This window comes from Vidua macroura, chromosome 1 (assembly GCF_024509145.1).
Source record: "Vidua macroura isolate BioBank_ID:100142 chromosome 1, ASM2450914v1, whole genome shotgun sequence".
In the NCBI taxonomy this organism is placed as follows: domain Eukaryota; kingdom Metazoa; phylum Chordata; class Aves; order Passeriformes; family Viduidae; genus Vidua; species Vidua macroura.
In genome coordinates, this window is record NC_071571.1 from 152,150,283 (window position 1) to 152,163,532 (window position 13,250).

Here is a 13,250-nt window from a genome sequence, read left to right on the forward strand (position 1 = left end):
AGATCCTGACATGCTGGTGAGTCAACAATGCAGTTGGAGGCAGGAGAATATCTTGGAGGTCAGGAATTTAGGCGCGGTGTCCTTCAAACCAAAACAGAGAAACAGCTCTGAGCGTCGTCTTCTGCATAGGAAAATCAGGAATAACAAGCAAAATCCTGGGTTTGGGCAGGATGACTGGGGGAGAGAGAGTTGCAAAATGCCTGCTGGAGATTGAAACAAGGGTTTGGTGTGGGCATTGAGTGCAGCTGACACCTGGGCAGCCCCTTGGCCTTGCCGGAGGGGTTGAGGCACCTTTAATTGCATTCAAGGGGCTCATTTTAATGAGAAGTAGCAGCGTTAATTGCTTGGGTTGTTCCTGCCTAATAAAACCTTTTCAGAGCTGTTGGTAAATGGGTCCCTTTTCATGCCACGGGGACACTTTAAAATGTCCCCAGACAATCATTAGCTGCCTAAGAACAAATCCTCTACCCCAGCCTCGTACTAAAAAAAGGCTACAAACCCTCCAACTCCTACATCCCTGCAACCCAGAGCCCAATTGCCCAGCAAACAATCCCAAAAGGATCTAAAAAAGTACAGGGAAATCCCAAATGGGGACACATCTTTGTCCAAGGACCCAGTGGGATGGTGTGACCCCAATGAATTATAGATTAAGATCTTCAAAATTTTCCATGTTTATTGGCTTGGCTTCATTAACCTGGTTAGTTCTGGATCCTTGTCTCTCCAGAGCAGGAGAGGTTTCCTTGAAACTTTCCAGTGTGTAAGTTTAAAGAATACAGAATTATCCACCGGAACTCTTAGATTTTATAAATATATAATTTTCTCTTTCCTTATCAATTTTTCAAAGCAACACAGGAACTTTGGACTCGAGCTTGGCTATAACTGGAAAAAGAACTTCCTCCACAAGCAGCTGTGGTCTCCCTGTCAGAATCACAGGATCATGGAATGGTTTAGGATGGAAGAGGCCTTCAAGATCATCTCATTCCAGCCCCTGCCACAGGACACCTTCCCAGGTTGCTCCAATCCCCAACCTGGCCTTGGACACTTCCAGGGATGGAGCAGCCACAGCTTTGCTGGGAAACCTGTGCCAGGGCCTCACTGCCCTCACAGGGAAGGATTTTTTCCTAATATCTCATCTAAACCTACCTTCCATCAGTTCAAAATTATTCGTCTTTCTCCTGGCACTCCAGACCCTTTCCTAAATTCCCTCTCCAGCTCTCCTGGAGCCCCTTTAGGCACTGGAAGGGGTTCCGAGGTCTCCCTGGGGCCTTCCCTTCTCTAGGCTGGAAGAGAATCCCATCTCTCCCAGCCCAGCTCCAGAGCAGAGGGGCTTCAGGTCCTGGAGAATCTGAGTGGCCTCCTCTGGACTCACTCCAGCATCTCCACATCCTTCTGATGGGGATCCCAGAACTGGACACAGTGCTCCAGGTGGGCTCTCACGAGCAGAGCAGAGTGAAAAGTCAGCTCCCATTTCTTGCTGCCTCTTTAAAAGATAAACTTTCAGTCTGTAAAGTCCAGAGGAACATCAGAGCCTGGTGCTAACCCCCAATTGATTAACAATTTGCTTTCATCTCTGTTTCAGAGGCTGTGGAAGGAGCTGTGCTGTGCTCAGAGTCTGGGACTCACTGTTCCAATGGGGGAAAAAAAAAAAGGAAAAAAGCACGATTCCATCAAAGCTGTCATTCCTTTTGGCAAGCAAACCCATTAGAGATGCATGAGGTGTGCTCTGAAGTCTCTCCCCATTTACTCCTCTGTCGTCTGCCCGCTGCGGATTTCTCCAGCGCCCATTCCTAATGAATCCTGCTGTTCCATGGAAATGACCCGTGTTGGGCTGCACCGGGATGGCTGTGCCTGCCTGGGGACTGCTGTGTCTGCCTGGATTACCTGTGGGAAGGTGTTAATGAGAGGTGGCAGGGCTGGTACGAAGGGGAGCAGCTCTGGGGAAGAGCTGGGATTCAGCTGAGCACAGCCGGGCTCACAGAGATCACACAAAGCAATTAAAAAGCAAAGTTCGGGTGGTGTCAGGCTCTGCAGGGCTTGGGCTGTGGAGCATCCAGGAGAGGATTCCTCACATCCCATTTAGTGAGGGAGGGATCCAGCTCGGGAGTGGCATCCCACCCGCATTATCCCATTAGAAACTGGAGGCACAAAGTGCTGCCAAATTGATCAGAGGGATGGATCACAGCTCTGCTGTGAGGAAAAATGAGAGAATTGGGATTGTGCAGCCTGGAGAAGAGAAGGCTTTGGGGTGACCTAAATGTGGCCTTCCAATACCTGAACAAAGCCTATAAGGAAGATGGAGAAATTTATTCACAGGAGCCTGGAGTGACAAGGGGGAATGGCTTCAAATTTACAGGGAATAGCTTTAGATTGGATATAAGGAAGGTCCCTTTCCACTCCAAGGTGGTGCTGGGACATGGGACAGTTATTTATCATTTAATGCTAAACTGAATAAGAGGAAATGGCATGAAATAATGCTAGGGAGATTTAGGATGTTAGGAAAAATTTCTTCTACAAGAGGTTTGTCAAACAGTGGAACAGGCTGCCCAGGGAAGTGTGGAGTCACCACCCCCAGAGGGATTTAGAAGTCTGGGAGATGTGGCACTTGGGGACATGGGCTAGTGGTTGGATTCGATGATCTTGGAGGTCTTTTCCTTATCTAAACGATTCTGTGAACCTATAACTTGAATAAAATCCATGAGGAGCAGAGGGATCTAGAACAGCTCAGTGGACTGGGTGATTTTTCATTTGTTGCATGAAGTCAGATCCAAATCCAGGGCCTGTAAGACAAGCATAAATATTCTCAAACTAAAAATACAGTACAAACTTGGGTTATTAGGATAAATAACCATGGGAATGGATTCCCTTTTCTATCAGCTGGATCTTTCTGAAAAGGCTGGGAGTGTTTCAAAAGAGAATTATTGCAGAAGCTCTGGCTGTTGGGCAGGTATAGGAACTGCTGGGAGAATTTAATAACCTGTCCCGTGAAGTAGGTCAGGCCACAATTCGCAGAAGTCAGGAGAGTCTGTTATGAAGTTGGAAAGTCTTTTCCAGCTTTTCACTGTCTTGGAGCTGGATAAAACCAGTTCATATATGGAGCCCATGATCTGTATAAGTCTTTTGGATTAAGCTCTTCAAACTGACCTTGCACTTGAGCAAGACCCCTGTTAGAGCAGATGAAACAAATCCACTCTTTGTTTCTAAAATGAAAGCCAAAACCACCTTACCTTCAGGTTTTTTATGTTTTGGGTTTTTTTTTTTTTGGTGTTGTTGGTTGTTTTTGTGGGATTTTTCATGTTATGCCAACACCCTGATTCAGTCCTACAGGGTAGGAATTTACATTTATTGAATTATAGGGTTCAGATGAGATTTGGCTATTTGTTTTCATAAATATTCTTTTGAAGTCAGTGGAGAACAGCAGCTGATTCAGGTGTCAAATGCCATTTAAAATACTCAGGATATTGGGTTGTCCTGCATTTACCAGTCAGGAAGGTGGTAACAACTGATTCTCTGGAATCAGCACAGGACATTTTTCTGGGAAAACCAGGGTTTAGGGACTCTTTTGTGTAACTGCCAGCTGAGATCGTGCTCATCCCTCCCTTTAGAGTGAAAAATATTATGTGAGGTGCTGGTGACAATGACCAAATCACCAAATCTAAAATCAAATCCAGTTTTAGAGCTGGATTTCTGGAAAACTCAGTGGTTTAAATTGGCCAGAAAGGATGGAGTTTACATGGCAGAAAAAAAACAATCAAACCTTTTTTTAGAAATTAAATACCTAAAATTCAGGTTGGAAACAGAGTGAATATTGTTTACTTATTTTTTTTCTTCTGACATATGACAAATTTAAGGTGGCTATAATAAATTATCGTTATTGTCACTATTAATTTTTCTTTAATTTTTTTAACTAACTTTCCTTTTCCAAGTAATCCCTATCCTTCCCTATGTACAAGATCTCAGCTGAAGCTCTGTGCTGGACACTAACACACAAATTATTAGCACAAAATGTATTTTTCTCTCCTCGAGAATGTCTCTCTCCAGCTGGAACAGCCTGTACAATTCCTGTCCTTATTTATCTCATTAATGCATTTACACGTTGACTGTTCTTCCTCCTCAAGAAAAAACATGCCATGGAAAACTCCAGGGCCAGATTCCCACTCTTTTCTCTCCTTGAATACAAACCTTACCCTTAAGCAGATTTTTTTTTCTTTTTTTTGTTTTTTCTTTTTTTTTTTTCTTTTTTTTTTGCAATTTGCAAAAATCAAAATAAGTGGGGATATCCACTGTCTCCAAAACATTTGGATTCAAGGTTAAATGCACTTTCACTCTGCTCTGTAGATGACTTTCCTGAAAGGAGGAGGCAGAGAATAAATATAAAAAATTGCATAAAACTCGGAGTAACACTCGGAAAGCACCAGCGATATTAATTTTAATTTAGGATTCAGTCAAAAATAAAATTCTGGATTGTAACAGATGGGTTTGCATCTCCTGGTCACTGCTTGATTTCAGAGCTCCCATGGCCTTCCTTTTTCCAGCTTGAGATTGAAATTCCATTTGCAAAACAGGATCCTTTTGATGTCATTTTAACCATGCTGGACCTAGCTGCTGAACAAGGTTTTATTATCTATAAACTGCATCCTGATTTAATCCAGACCTGCAGGCAGAATCAGGTACATTTGTGCTGCAATTTTTATTTTTCTCCAGAGCGGATGAATAAGAAAATGAGACAATATAGGAGCTTCTTCCTAACTTTCTCATCTTCTCCATAAAAATCACCTTAAAACCAATGGAGACATGGAGTTGTTTGGGTTGGAAGGGTCCATAAAGGTCATCCAATCCCACCCCTTTCCATGGGCAGGGATACCTTCCACTATCCCAGGTTGCTCCAAGCCCCATCCAACCTGGCTTTGGACACTTCCAGGGATGGGGCAGCCACAGCTGGGAATTCCATTCCAGGCCCTCCCCACCCTCACAGGGAAGAATTCTTCCCAGTTTCCCATCTAAACCTGAGCTCTATTGCAGACTGAGCTCTGGTTCCTGTGGGCTCATGGGCTGCCAACACTGGAGTGATCCCAGAGGAGGACCATGAAAATTATTTTGAGGCCTGGAGCACCTCTCCTGTGGGAAAAGCTTGAGAAAGGTGGGGATGTTCAGCATGGAGAAGGGAAGGCTCCAGAGAGACCTTGGAGCCCCTTCCAGATCCTAAAGGGGCTCCAAGAGAGCTGGAGAAAGACTTTGGACAAGGGATGGAGGGACAGGAAAAGGAGGAATGGCTTTAAAGTGTCGGAGAGCAGTGTTAGATGGGAAACTGGGAAGAAGTTCCTCCCACTTCTGGACAGGAACAGCTGCTCTCGATGTTCCAGGACCATCCCATGGCCCAGAACAGAACTGAGGCTCTGTAGGATCAGGAGCTGAGCAATGAAAGGAGCCTCCTCACCCTACAGAACCCGTGCAGACAAGACCAGGGGAGGAAATGGAGACCCAGGGAACAAAGGGATTCCTGAGGGAACCCCTTCAGGCTCTTCCCTCAGCTCCTGCTGCTTTGGCCCATATGTGTCCTTGTCCCTGCTCCCTCTGGAGCTCCATCTGCTCCCACGCTGCTCTTTCTCCTGCCCACTCGAGGAGAATGCAGAGCTGGGAGGCAAAACAGAGATGCTGGGTCTGGATCTCGGCCTGGTGGTGGCCAAGGCTGTCGGATGACATCAATTATCAGCTGTTGTTGCTGCTCTGAGGCTTTTTGCTGGGGAATGTTCAACTTGACGCTGTCCATGGGGCTCTCCCTGCCTGGTTTTGGCTTTGTTCTTCTCAGTGAGTGGCTCTGAGGGGACAAAGACCATATTTAGAATTTTCATGATCTATGGCAAGGCCTCTTTTTCCCCCTGAAGTAGAATCCTGGTATCTTTACCCCTTCCTTCTCCTGCTGCCCCTGTTCCACGTTCCCATTCCCAATTACATCCAGAGATGCTTTTCCATTAGCAGAGCTGAACTAATGCTGCCTCTTTTCCCCTTTATCATTTTGATAAGCTCCATCTGTCCCAGGAGAAGGGAGAGTTTCAGAATATAATGATGGACCTCTGGAGCCGTCTAAAAAAGAAAAACAGAAAAAGGCAACACACAAAAGGAAAAAAGAGAACTGCGAGGGCTCAGCCATGGTGCTGGTACAGATTGTGGATAGCTGATCTGTCTTTCCATGAGGTCATTAATCATAATTTTTGCCTGGCTTGTTTTTTTGTTTTGGTTTTTTTTTTATGATTTCTTTTTGATACTGCAGTAAACAGGCAGGAGATGTGAGGGAAAGTATTTAAGCTTCACATATGTGAGGCCAAGAGCGAGCTGGGAACAGGCAGCAGACAGGGAGTTTCAAAGGAGCAGACAAGATAAAAGCCTCTGCAGTAAAAGAAAACCTTGGAGACAGAACAGGAAGCTCCAGCTGGGATGATATTCAGGAGGGTTTTATTAGGAGTCTGTAAAACTCCAAGCAGAAGAGTTGAGCTGTTTTGTTTTAAGGGATGGGGGAAAGAGTTTTAGATTATCCCAGACAATTCTTAATCCCTGCCAAAAATAAGTGTTTGGTATGCTGCAGCCACACCTGGACTGGGGTTGTGTGGCAACGAAAACATCCACTCCCCTGTGGAGCCAGGTTGGAGAAGAGAAGGCTCCAGGGAGACCTTAAAGCCCCTTTCAGTGCCTGAAGGGGCTCCAGGAGAGCTGGAGAGGGACTTTGGACAAGGGATGGAGAGACAGGACACAGGGAATGGCTTCCCACTGCCAGAGGGCAGGGATAGATGGGATATTGGGAAGGAATTCTTCCCTGTGAGGGTGCTGAGGCCTTGGCCCAGGTGTCCCAGAGAATCTTTGTCTGATCCATCCCTGGAAGTGTCCAAGGCCACATTGGACGGGGCTTGGAGCAACCTGGGACAGTGGAAGGCTTGACAGGGCATGAAATTAGAGAATCTTCAGGGTCCCTCTCAACCCAAACCATTCCATGATTTTGTGTCTTGGAGAAGAGCTGGTTGAGGGCAGGAGGGTTGGAAGTGCCAGCCTGGGTTCCTGTGATTGGAGCACAAACAGATCTGGAAGCATCACTGTGAGCAGTTAATAACCAGCCAGAGACTTCTCAGCATCATTTTCCCAGTTTGAAAAGCATCCCAGCGGTCCAACCCTGGGAAAAAGTGTGTGATTAGCAGGTCAACAAAGCAGCATCTTTAATCATGCCAAACAGGCAGCTGAAAGGTTCAGGGGCTGACAGGAAACCTGAGGTTCTCAGACAAAAATCCTTGTCTAGAACTGAGTCATCCTGGCGGCATTAATGATAGGGAATAAAGTCAGGGAAATAATGTGAAAATGCTTTTACTGTGTCAATTCAGGAAAAGGGCACAATGCAAATTAAGCCACTTTTGCAGATAATTAGAGGTGAAAGAGTGGATGTCTGATTAAAACTGGGAGCTAAGGCAGACTGGAGCTGAAGAACAATGTCTTGTTTTCCCTTGAAAAACCCCAGCCAAGGAAGAGATAAACACAGATATCAGGGAGTTCAAAATTCTCTCTTACTAGGGCAGCTTTGGGCTCACTTATTAGAGACATTTTAAAATGCTCAACGTGTCACTCCAGATAAGTGGGAAGAAATCTGTGGAACAGACTGTTAACCATGATAGCTGCTTTTCCAGAAGATCCTGGAGCTGGCCCAAAGGCCAGGCACTGCAGGAGAGCAGGAAAAGACAACCCAAAGGACACCAGGGCTGGGACCCTCTTGGAAACATCTGACAGAAATGGGTTCTCCAAGGTCTGAAAACCCCCCTTGAGGGCCAATTCCAGGTCTGAATTTCTAAATTCTCTGCAATCAAGTTGCTCCATCTCCTCCAGCTGCCCCAGCCATTCCTGTCTTACATCTCCTGAAGTCCTGAGCCAGTCCCACACCTTGGGCACATGTGGAATTACCTCTTCTTTGGAGGGATAAAGGGACAGGGCCTGGATTTAAAGCCCATTTCACACGGTGTGGATCTTCCTCTTGATGTGTGAAATGTTCTGGATAAATTTGTGGAAACGTTTCCTGCCAATGCCAGGTTGGATGGGCCTCTGAGCAACCTGGTCTAGTGTAAAGTGTCCCTTTGCAGAGGAGCTGAATGATCTTTAAGGCCTCTTTCATCCCAAACTGTTTGATAATTTTATGCTTCCTCCTTCTTAGCCCCCCAAATAGCTCATGGCAGAGAATTCTTGCTGGGAAGAGTAGAAAAGCCAAACTCCACCCAAATGCAGAGAACCTCATCTCCTGACCTATATATTTGCTGCATGCAGAGAAAAAAAAAAAAAAAAAAAAAAGTGGTTCAGATCTCTCTTCACCATCCTCACCCTGCATTTGGCTCAGAGGCTCCATCACACAAGAACAGCACCGGTGTGGAAACCCCTCCTCAATCCCACACGTGTGTGAAGAGCCCAGGATTTGTTTGGTTGCTGAAGCCTCTGAGGGTGTTTTCCCTCTTAAAATTCCAGCTCTGTCCTTCTGTCTCCTCATCACTCGGTACCTGGGAGCCTCATTTCTGCCGGAGTTAATGGTAGGGGAGTGCTCCTTATGCAGATGCCAAGGAAGCGTCTCCGTAGCAACAGCAGCCATGGAAGCGCTGGGATCTCATTTAGCTCCCCAAGCCATTCATGTCCCTTGCACTCTCAGCAGCGTCCTGCCTGAGGGACAACTTGGCTCCTGCATTTTTTCATACATCCCGGGGTGCAGATAATTCCCTAAGCGCAGATCTGAGCTCACCCCCACCAGAAATCTCCCTGCATTGCCGTTAAAAAATGTATCACTTTAAAAAACTCAGCTTTGGTGCTCAGAAAAGAGTCCCAGCAAAGGCATGGACAGAGGAATATTCTCAGGCCACAGATACAGGTAGAAGCTGGGGAATTGTCTTCAGGTTTGGTCCTTTCAGTGATGGAATTGTCTCAGGGAAATTCAGATTTCAAAAGGGAAAAGCTCAGTCTCTGAGGTTCCAAAAGGGTGTAAGTTGTGACAACAGAGAGATTTAATTGTAGGGTATAGACAAATACCCTCCAAAATCATGGATGGTGATGTCAGATGTTCCATCAGCAAAATGCAAGCCTGTGGCAGCTGCTCTGTCTGGGCAAGCACCTACTGAGGCGACACAGGACAGGTGCAAGTGGAGTTGAGACATTTATAAAGTTTAAAACAGGGAGTTACTAGGTGAGAAATAAGACTGATGAGTGGGAGGACAGATTAGGAAAAAAAAAAGGGGGTGTGCAAGGAGAAACTCCTGGTGCAGAAAGTGTTTTTGGTGTATTAATAACATCAGCCTGAAGAAAACATGTTGGATCAGAGCAGCAGCCTTGTTTAGGACATGGTCCCATGGACAATCTAGTGAGTGAACAGGGAAGGAGCCAAAATGAATCTCCTGTATCTGAGAGTGTCCGTCACAGAAAGGAATGTGGAGAAACTTTACACCAATTTTTACAACCCAGTTTCCCATATTCTGAAACTTCCAGCACAGAAAAGGCTTCTCCAAACAGGAAGGGGCTCTCTTGCTCTCTCCAGCCAGTGGTAAAAATGAGCTAAACTAAGAAAATGTCAGGTCTCCACCACTTAAAGAGTTTTAAAAATAGTTTAGGACATGATCTGTGCGTTGCAGTGTGGCATAAATAATGTTCCTCTGAAGCAGGGGAACAATATCATTCCCCCAAGGGAAATGGAGTTTCCTGGAATTCCCTCTGCAATGCCATTGAATGTGCCAGAACAAAATCTGTTGGAGCAAGTCCGGAGGAGACCACGGAGATGTTCAGAGAGCTGGAGCCCCTCTGCTCTGGAGCCAGGGTGGGAGAACTGGGGATGTCCCACCTGGAGAACAGAAGGTTCCTGGGAGATCTTAGTGCCTAAAGGGGCTCCAGGAGAGCTGGAGAAGGACTTTGGACAAAAGGGATGGAGAGACAGGACACAGGGAATGGCTTCCCACTGCCAAGAGGGCAGGGATAGAAGGGATATTGGGAAAAAATTCTTCCCTGGGAGAGTGGTGAGGCCCTAGCACAAGTTGTCCAGAGAAGCTGTGGCTGCCCCTGGATCCCTGGAAGTGTCCAAGGCCAGGTTGGATGTGGTTTTGAGCAGCCTGGCCTAGTGGAAGATGCCTCATGGCAAAAAGGTTGGAGCGAGACGTTCTCCAAGGTCCCTTCCAGCTCTGTGATTCCATGAAAACCTCTGGCACTTTCAGGCAGTAGAACAGCAAATGGGTGGGTGGCCCCTTCCCTTCCCATGGCATGGGATGAGCTACAGGGAAATCTTCACAGCAGGGGACAGGCTGTGAATGGTTTTTAAGGACCAACGAGCAGCAGGATTCAGAGCTGACACCATTCCCAGTGTCTCCTGCAGGGACATTTATTAAACCCTTACCCCAGGTGTGGCAGCTCCCGTTGGTTTGCAGTTGGTTTTTGGCAGGGATTTAATGACTCTGTGAGGAGCAGGGCCAAGGTCCTCGTGGTTTGTCACCTCCACTGTCACTGCATGGTCGTCACAGCCACGTCACGGTGCTTTTTATATCCACCCAGCTTGTGAAGTCTGTCCCTTGACCCTTCACTCTGTCCCCTCTTGGCACCCCCCAGTTCTGCCCTCCACATATTCGCAGCGTGGGAGCTTTTTAATTTGAAGATCTGTCTCTAATCTTTCAACCCTCTGCCCAGCCTGTGCCCATTTCAAACCCCGGGCTCCTCCATGGCGGGCACAGAACAACTCCTGAACTTTTCTCCGGTGGTGAATTCACCCCTTCAGCTCCTCAGATGTTGAATAACTCAAAAATTTCTCTTCTTGTCTCGCTCAAGAGCTGGAAACGGAGCAACAAAAGAAAAAGGGAAAACACCCACCCACAGAGCAGCTCTGAGGGCTTTGTTTCCTGGCTTGGCTTCTGGGAAGAAAAGGAACTGTGAGCAGGATGCTCCTCTGGGATGCTCAGGATGAGATGCTGGAGGGTTCTGAGATCAGCTGCCTAACAGGAAAATTTGGGGCTGTGTTTCAAGAAGTCAGGGCTGAATGAAGTCAGGATCTGATACTTTTTGAACTGAAAAACTGCTTTTTCATGTTCTCCCACAGACAGTTGTGCTGCAGTGGGGCCCCTGTCTACTCCCAAAAAATCTCCCCTGCTTGCACATCCCTGTTCAAATCCATCCTGCGGGACTGCAAATCCTCATTAGATCCTGACATCCTCTGTGGAAGGGATTCAGTGGATTGGATTAATTTTTCACCTACACCTGTAATTTAATCTTTTCTAATGTGGCACTAAATAAGTTAAACCAAAGGATTCACTGACTGAGATTGGTGGAAGGAGAAGGAAGGAGAGGGAACAGTGTGAGAATCTGCAGTCTAAGACAAAACATTGTTTATCTTTTCCAGAACCACAGTGGCAATAAAATCTCCAGCAAATGTAAACTGTGAGGATGGGAATCTATGCGGAAAACCTTTCCATAGGCACCGTCACCTCCTTCTGGTTTCCATAGAGATTTAGGTTCCTGCTTCCAGCAGAGAAAATCCTGATTGACACCTTGTACTTTCTGAGAGGTAAAGCCTCAGCAGCACAGGAACAAGATCTGAATGTTTATTAAAGTCCTTCATGGCAGGGCCTGAGCATTTCAGGGCTTCCTTATTTTATTTATTTTCAAAATAACTTGTCATTGCTTTTTATTTTTTCCCCCCAGGCTTTTCTCATGCCATGGCAAAGTTGCTGTATTAGCAGCTTTGGACTCTGTGATCACACCCAGATTTCAGCAAACCAGTAAAACTGCAGAAAAATGGCTGAGCTGGGAGGGAAAACAAAACTCTTTGATTTCTCCTGATAGTCAAAATTGCAAGGAAATATAGATTAAGCATTGACTTCATGAGCTGTGGGGAGAATCTTTAATAAAAGCAAAAAAAAGGTGGATGCCTAAAGCCACATCAGTGTCAAAAGGGACAGAAAATTTGATTTTTCTTCTATGCCCTGAACACATTGGAAAGTTTGGGAGGACTTGGGTCCAATGAGTGGGAAACAGAGCTGATGTCCAGGTTTGTGACATCCATGGGATGCTGATTTTGGAAATCAGGCACTAAATATGTCCAGTTCCTGGAGAAGCAGCTGTGCCTGAGTTCACTGGGTCAAAGGAATTCAAAATAACCTGACCGGGCAGACATCCCCGTGTTTGTTTTCCTTTCTCCCATCTCTTCTGTTTCACTCTGCAGATTTTAGCCAGCACAGCTCCACTCTTTTTCTAGAGGGGATGCCAAGCAGTGATTTCTGCTGACACACGTGACAAACATCCCAGATTTCCTGAGGTGGTTCTGTGTATTGATATTCCCCTGTTTTTCATCCTCTTGGTGTCTTGATCTAGGAAGCAACATCAGGGATGTTGAAAGGGCTCAGCCTCTTTTATCTGACCTGATTTAAGGTAAAATAAATTAAAAATCTGCTGAAGATTGAGAAGAAAAATGTAGATTTTGCATGATCTTGCTTGATTCTATGTGATATATTTAAAAAGATGACATTTGGCAGCTGTTCCAAACTCGTGTAGGAAAGGTGTAGAGGAAGCAACATTTCCTGGATTTTCATGGCATTTCTCTGCCATTCCAGTTGCTGAGGTTATACAGTCATTGTGCAAAGCTGCATCAGTCTGTGCTGACGTGAGGTTTAACTTGAATTTCATTTGGAATGACTGCGATGGAGGCAATATCCTGGTGCTCAGCAAAATCTGGGAATATTTGAGAGGTCTTTTACTGGACAGGCACTCAAGGATGAATAGGAAAGAGAAAGACAAGATGCCTGCTCTCTCAGTATCACAGAATCATGGAATAATTTGGGTAGGGAGGGTCCTTCAAGATGATCTCATTCCAAGCCCTGCCGTGGACAGGGACATCTCCACTACCCCAAGTCTCTCCAAGCCCCACCCAACCATTCTGTGATTCCCAGGAAAGCATCCATGGTGCCCACAGAGCAGAATTTGCCGGTGACAGGTTTTAGCAAAAAATATTATCTCAGCCTGGATGTTCTTCCAGCAGTTTCTATGCAGATTTCCAGCTTTCCCTCAGCCCTCAGCACTGACTTTTTCAGTGGAAGAACTTAGGCTGGCCTAAACGCCCGGGTGTCCAAACTTAATGAGGATCAAAGGTGGCATTAATTCAGCCAAGCTTAATTCATTCCCAGACACGCCTTTCTGATCAAGCCACAGGGAAGTGAACCACGCTGCGTTCAGGTCACCTTAATTCTGAAATAAATTGAAGACACAGGTCTGAA

At 46.0% G+C, this 13,250-nt stretch overlaps 1 long non-coding RNA gene across 1 annotated transcript; it reads left to right on the forward strand.

The window, feature by feature from the left end:
- Positions 1-8,682: 8,682 nt before the first annotated feature.
- Positions 8,683-11,904, forward strand: LOC128819584 (uncharacterized). The gene is made up of 3 exons (XR_008440727.1): positions 8,683-8,881; positions 11,381-11,545; positions 11,683-11,904. It is a non-coding gene; the product is annotated as an uncharacterized LOC128819584 (long non-coding RNA).
- Positions 11,905-13,250: the final 1,346 nt, after the last annotated feature.